Here is a 7,500-nt window from a genome sequence, read left to right on the forward strand (position 1 = left end):
ATACATGATTAAAAACCTCAGAAAAATAGTTCGGGACACGACCCGAGCGTGTTGACTTTTTCGTTGACTTTGACCGACCAAAGTTTGACTTTTTGTCAAACTTAACCAAATGATTTTTGCAACCTTCCTAACTTGTTTATATACTTGTATCTTGCATGAAACTTGACAATTTGATTTCACATGCTAAATAATCGAGTCGTAACGAGCCATAGGACTAATTGAACATCTTTGACCCTTCGTGACTATCGTTATTGATACAACCTATTTGTTTAGGTCAAGACTAGCATTGTTCTTTGCACACGTTACTTGTCGAAGTACTTTTTGGTTCGTGCATACAAGGTGAGATCATAGTCCCACTTTTACTCTTTTAACTTACTTTTGGGATGAGAAAACATAAACGATACTTTTGAACTAAGTGAACACAAGAACGGGAAAACAAACATTCTACATACGAGTTTAGAACGAAAATCCTCAATCCGATTATCATTAGTTACATCAGATGGTGTAAGCGAGAACTTATGTTATATGGCCATATGGGTTTGACAAACCCTCATTCAAACGGTTCGCTACCGTTTACGAATGAAATATATTTTCGGGAACAGTGTTGTTCTAGCACTAATTGATGGGGTATTCAACGGACGGAACGTTAAGCTTTGATAATTGGGTGCTCGTGAATATTAACTTTTAGAATGTACTATGGCTTTATTGATGTTGCAAGTCTTGTGGTTCAACTTACTATTACTCATTTACTTATTTAAACCTATGATTTCACCAACGTTTTCGTTGACAGATTCTCTATGTTTTTCTCAGGTCCTTGAACTTAGGTGATACATGCTTCCGCTCATACTATTTGATACTTGCATTGGATGTCGAGTATACTTGCATACGTGGAGCGCCTTTTTGACTACTTTTAATCGTGTCGCACGTGTTTCATACAAACTTTAAACATTGTTATGTACTTGTTATGGAAACTACTTTTGTAAACTTTGAAACACCCTTATTTATGAAATGAATGCGACATACTTTTCGGTCAAACTTTGTCATAAAGACTTACGACCATGTAATGGGACCATACGTAGATGACGCCGTCATTTGACGATTTGTCGGGGTCGCTACAAGTGGTATCAGAGCTTTGGTTGTAGGGATTTAGAGTTCATTGGTGTCAACCCCGAGTCATAGGGTACATTGGTGAGTCTAGACTACAACCGGCATATAGACTTGACATAGGAATTACCTGACAAATTGTGCATTTATACTCGAACTCTCTTACTCATATCTACTCTTATTCTATCTAAATCTTGCGTTGTATAATTTAATTGACACGCCACCTTGACTATATGATGTAATGTCGAATGCACATATGAATTAGGGTAATATAATTCCCGGAAATTATATTACGGTGACTCATATGAACATACCGACATTATGCCATAAAGAATCTAAGGCGAGTCAAGGATAAATTTTCTCTTTATCTTTATTCCATATCGCGGTTAGTATTATTTAGAATACTAACCAACGGTATTCTTTTGTTTTGAAGGAACAATGGCTCCTCGTCGTGTACGCCGCAATGAAACTCCCGAACAAGCTCTCGAACGGATGATAGCTACCGCCGTAGATGCGGCCATGGCCGGTCACTCTTCCAACAACAATAACAATAACAATAACAACAACCACAACAACAACAACAATGGGGCCGGTAACTCAAACGAGGGATGCTCCTACAAAGCTTTCATGGGGTGCAAACCTCACACTTATGATGGAACCGGTGGACCGGTTGTGCTTACTCGTTGGTTTGAACAAACCGAGGCCGTCTTTAGCATAAGCGGTTGTCGGGATCAAGACAAGGTCAAATACTCCACCCACACGTTCTCCGGTGTTGCTCTCACTTGGTGGAACACCTATGTTCAATTGGTGGGTACCGATGAAGCTCATGCCCTCTCTTGGACCGATTTGAAGGAAAAGATGATTGTCGAATACTTTCCGCGCGAAGAAACCCGAAAGCTCGAAGAAGAACTAAGAGCTTTGAAAGCGGTCGGAAACGATCTTAAGGCTTATAATCAACGCTTCGCCGAACTATCCTTAATGTGTCCTAACCTTGTTAACCCCGAATCTCAAAGGATTGAGCTCTACATGCTCGGTCTTCCAAAAAGCATCAAACAAGGGGTGATGTCATCCAAACCCGCTACTCATCAAGCCGCTATGAACATGGCTCGTCAATTAATCGAAACGGTTGACGAAGTCGTAGTGCCGGCTCCTAAGGCCGAGGACAAGTCGGGTGGCAACAAAAGGAAATGGGAAGCCACTCCATCAACTAACTACAACAACAACACCTTCACCAAAAAGCCCTTCAACAACGACGGCAAGAAGGGTTATGTCGGAAACTTACCTTTGTGCAACAAGTGCCACAAACATCATTACGGCGAATGTAACAAGCTAATTTGTCACCGTTGCCAAGGAGTTGGTCATAGGGCCAACAATTGCACAAGCACCGCCCCCGTCGCTCGAAAGGGGCCCAATCCTCCAAGGACGGTCACTTGTTATGAATGTGGCCAAACGGGCCATTATAAGAACGAATGCCCGAAAAAGAAAGCCAACCCCAACAACCGAGGCCGAGCCTTTAACATCAACACCGAGGAAGCCCGAGATGACAATGAACTAGTCACGGGTACGTTTCTTCTCAACAACTCTTATGTTACTTGCTTATTCGATTCGGGTGCCGATAAATGTTTTGTGTCCAAGACTTTAGCTCCTACCCTTTGCACTCCACCACACCCTTTAGATACTACTTATTCCATCGAAGTGGCCGACGGAAAACTCTTAAGTGCCGACAAATATTACCGGGGGTGTACTTTGAACATTTTGGGTAAAGAATTTGAAATTGACTTGATACCCATGGAATTAGGGAGTTTTGATGTAATAATCGGTATGAATTGGTTAGTCAAAACGAAATCTCACATTCTTTGTGATCTTAACGCAATCCGAATTCCTATCGAGAATGGTGAACCTTTGATCGTCTATGGCGATAAGAGTTGCACCGGACTCAACCTCGTTTCGAGTATTAAAGTTAGAAAACTACTCCGTAAGGGTTGTTTTGCGATCCTTGCTCACGTTAAGAAAGTCGAGTCCGATGAGAAGCACATCGATGATGTGCCAATTGTTAGTGACTATTCCGATGTATTTCCCGACGAATTGCCGGGTCTTCCGCCTCATCGACCGGTTGAATTCCAAATCGATCTTATTCCGGGAGCCGCACCCGTAGCGCGTGCACCATATAGACTCGCTCCCTCTGAAATGCAAGAATTGCAAAGTCAAATCCAAGAACTACTTGATCGTGGTTTCATCCAACCTAGCCATTCACCTTGGGGCGCTCCGATTTTGTTTGTTAAAAAGAAAGACGGATCCCTACGAATGTGCATTGATTATCGTGAACTAAATAAATTGACGGTTAAGAACCGATATCCTCTTCCTCGCATCGATGACCTCTTTGATCAACTACAAGGGTCTTGTGTATATTCGAAAATCGATCTCCGCTCGGGTTATCATCAACTAAGGGTTAAAGGGGAAGATGTCTCCAAAACCGCTTTCCGGACTCGTTATGGTAGTTATGAATTCCTTGTCATGCCTTTCGGTCTCACTAACGCACCGGCGGTGTTCATGGATCTTATGAACCGCGTGTGCAAACCGTATCTCGATAAATTCGTTATTGTGTTCATTGATGACATATTGATCTATTCTAAAAATGAAGAAGAGCACGAACAACATCTCCGACTTGTGCTTGAACTTTTAAGACAAGAACAACTCTATGCCAAATTCTCCAAGTGTGAATTTTGGTTAAAGGAAGTTCAATTTCTTGGTCATGTTGTAAGTGACCAAGGTATTAAAGTCGATCCAACGAAAATCGAAGCCATTAGCAAATGGGAGACTCCTACTACTCCTACTCACATTCGTCAATTTTTGGGTCTCGCCGGGTACTATCGTAGATTCATCGAAAACTTCTCTTTGGTTGCACGTCCTCTAACCGCATTGACTCACAAGGGAAAGAAATTCATTTGGGCGACCGAACATGAATCCGCATTCCAAATCTTGAAAACGAAGCTAACCACCGCTCCTATCTTGTCACTTCCCGAAGGCAATGATGACTTTGTTGTATATTGTGATGCCTCGAAACATGGTTTTGGGTGTGTATTGATGCAACGAACGAAAGTCATTGCTTATGCTTCTCGACAACTCAAAATTCATGAACGAAACTATACGACACATGATCTCGAACTCGGAGCCGTTGTCTTTGCACTTAAAATGTGGAGACACTATCTTTATGGAACCAAGAGTACTATCTTTACCGACCACAAAAGCCTCCAACACATTTTCGATCAAAAGCAACTAAACATGAGACAACGAAGGTGGATTGAAACCTTAAACGATTACGATTGCGAGCTTCGTTACCATCCCGGGAAGGCAAATGTAGTAGCCGATGCTTTAAGTCGAAAAGAAAGAGCGGTGCCTCTTCGTGTCCGAGCCTTAAACATCACCATCTACACAAACCTTAATAGCCAAATTCGGGTAGCCCAAGATGAGGCTCTCAAGGATGAAAACATCTCTCTCGAACACTTGAACGTCCTCACCTCTCGATTCGAAGTTAAAGAAACCGGACTCCGATATTTCGCCGGAAGAATTTGGGTGCCTAGTTATGGGGATCTACGAAGCCTTATTTTAGATGAAGCCCATAAGTCACGATACTCGATTCACCCCGGTGCCAATAAGATGTACCACGACCTTAAACAACTATATTGGTGGCCGAACATCAAAAGGGACGTAGCTACTTATGTTTCCAAGTGTTTGACATGTTCCAAAGTCAAAGCCGAACACCAAAGACCGTCCGGACTACTTCAACAACCCGAGATCCCGCAATGGAAGTGGGAAAGAATAACGATGGATTTTATCACCAAACTACCAAAAACGACGGGCGGTTATGATACCATTTGGGTTATTGTTGACCGTCTCACCAAATCCGCACACTTCCTTGCCATGAAAGAAACGGACAAAATGGAGAAACTTGCACAACTTTACATTAAGGAGATCGTAGCCCGACACGGTGTACCTTTATCGATTATCTCCGACCGAGATGGCCGTTTCGTTTCTAGATTTTGGCGTACATTGCAAGAAGCGTTGGGAACGCGTTTAGACATGAGCACCGCATATCATCCTCAAACCGATGGACAAAGCGAACGTACAATTCAAACCTTAGAGGACATGTTACGAGCTTGCGTGGTTGATTTCGGAAAAGCTTGGGACAAGCACTTACCTCTCGCCGAGTTCTCTTACAATAATAGTTATCACGCGAGTATTAAAGCCGCACCTTTTGAAGCGCTATATGGCCGCAAATGTCGTTCACCTCTTTGTTGGGCCGAGGTAGGCGACGTGCAAATCACCGGACCCGAACTCATTCACGAAACCACCGAGAAAATCGTTCAAATCCGAGATAGGCTTAGGACGGCCCGAAGTCGTCAAAAGAGCTATACCGACAAACGACGCAACGATCTTGAATTTCAAATCGGTGACCGAGTAATGTTAAAAGTCGCACCTTGGAAGGGTGTAATCCGTTTTGGGAAACGCGGGAAGCTAAATCCGCGGTATATTGGTCCTTTCGAAATCTTGGAGCGTATTGGAACCGTTGCTTATCGTTTAGATCTTCCGCCTCAATTGAGCTCCGTTCATCCTACTTTCCATGTATCCAACTTGAAAAAGTGTCTTGCCGAACCCGATATCGTCATTCCTCTCGAGGAGCTTACCATTGATGACAAACTTCATTTTGTGGAGGAACCGGTTGAAATTGTGGACACCTCCGTCAAGACATTGAAACAAAGCCGAATCCCGATTGTTAAAGTCCGTTGGAACGCCAAAAGGGGACCCGAGTTTACTTGGGAAAGACAAGATCAAATGCAAAGGAAGTATCCTCATCTATTCGTGAACTCGGAAACGCAAGATCTCGAGGAAGAAACAACGACTACTACGCCTACTTAAATTTCGGGACGAAATTTCTTTTAAGGAGTAGGTAATGTAACATCCCGCCTTTTTCCGTTTACTTTTCCGTTTAACTATTTATGTTCCGTTATATGTTTATAACACGTCTCGTTGATACGCGTTTCAAATTATCTTGTTTAGGTAATTTAACGCACCCGATTAAAACATGAGGGACTAAACTTGTCAAAGTGTCAAAGAAACCACTAGGTCAAAGTGATGGTCAACACCCTTTCTATCCACTCATTCACATTTTCATTTCATTTTCCTTTATTTCTCCTACTTTCACATTTTCCTTAAATTTGCTCCATCAAAGAATCATCATCTTAAATCGAGCTAGTGATTGTCTTGCCAAACAAATTACGTATTTGAACTCCTCGTGATCTCCTCTTCGATTCCATACCAACCTCATTACATTTGGGTAACTTTCTAAAATCACTAATTTTATGTGTTCTTGAGATTTTTGAGTTAAAAGGTTGTTAATTAGTGTCTATGGCTCAAGTCTAGTTTGTTTATGTGATTTGTATGCTTGTTCTTGCCATTTTGGTGTAACTAGTTCATATGGAAAGTTAACATGCTTAATCTTGAGTTTTAAGTGTTCATATGTTGTTAGATGCTAAGACTTCATGTTTTAATCTTGTTCTTAGTGTTACTAGCTCCATTATGATGTAAAGATTGATCAAGAAACCCCTTAAACTTGATTATGAAATTTGGTGACTTTTTGGTTAGGGTTTCACGAACTAGGAATGGATTCTTGATGCATTAAATGACATGAGATGTTAATTGTAAGTGTTAGGTTGTGTTGTATGCTTAATTACCTTCGAAACGGCATATTGTACATGTAATTTGGTTGCCAAATCATTAAATTGCAATATTGACTTGAATGCATTGATTATGGAACATTAAATGCGGTTTTGTTTGTCATAAGTGCAAGCTTGATTGATGATATGTGTTTAGTTGCATTCCTTGTCAAAATACCTTTCCAACGATGTATGATAGGTGTTATAAGCGTTTGCGGGTCAAGAATTGTGTTAGAATTGGTTTTGGTTCGTGCACATTTAAAAAGCAGAAAAATAGCTGAAGCAGCAGGGTGGCGCGGCGCGCCATACCCCCCGCGCGGCGCGCCGATTGGGTCTGTCCAATTTGGTCAATTTTCGAATAATGTTTGCTATGCTACGCACCTCCGATTCACATGTAACTTGTCCTAGCATGCTCATACATGATTAAAAACCTCAGAAAAATAGTTCGGGACACGACCCGAGCGTGTTGACTTTTTCGTTGACTTTGACCGACCAAAGTTTGACTTTTTGTCAAACTTAACCAAATGATTTTTGCAACCTTCCTAACTTGTTTATATACTTGTATCTTGCATGAAACTTGACAATTTGATTTCACATGCTAAATAATCGAGTCGTAACGAGCCATAGGACTAATTGAACATCTTTGACCCTTCGTGACTATCGTTATTGATACAACCTATTT

The sequence above is a fragment of the Rutidosis leptorrhynchoides genome, chromosome 11 (genome assembly GCF_046630445.1).
Source record: "Rutidosis leptorrhynchoides isolate AG116_Rl617_1_P2 chromosome 11, CSIRO_AGI_Rlap_v1, whole genome shotgun sequence".
In the NCBI taxonomy this organism is placed as follows: Eukaryota; Viridiplantae; Streptophyta; class Magnoliopsida; order Asterales; family Asteraceae; genus Rutidosis; species Rutidosis leptorrhynchoides.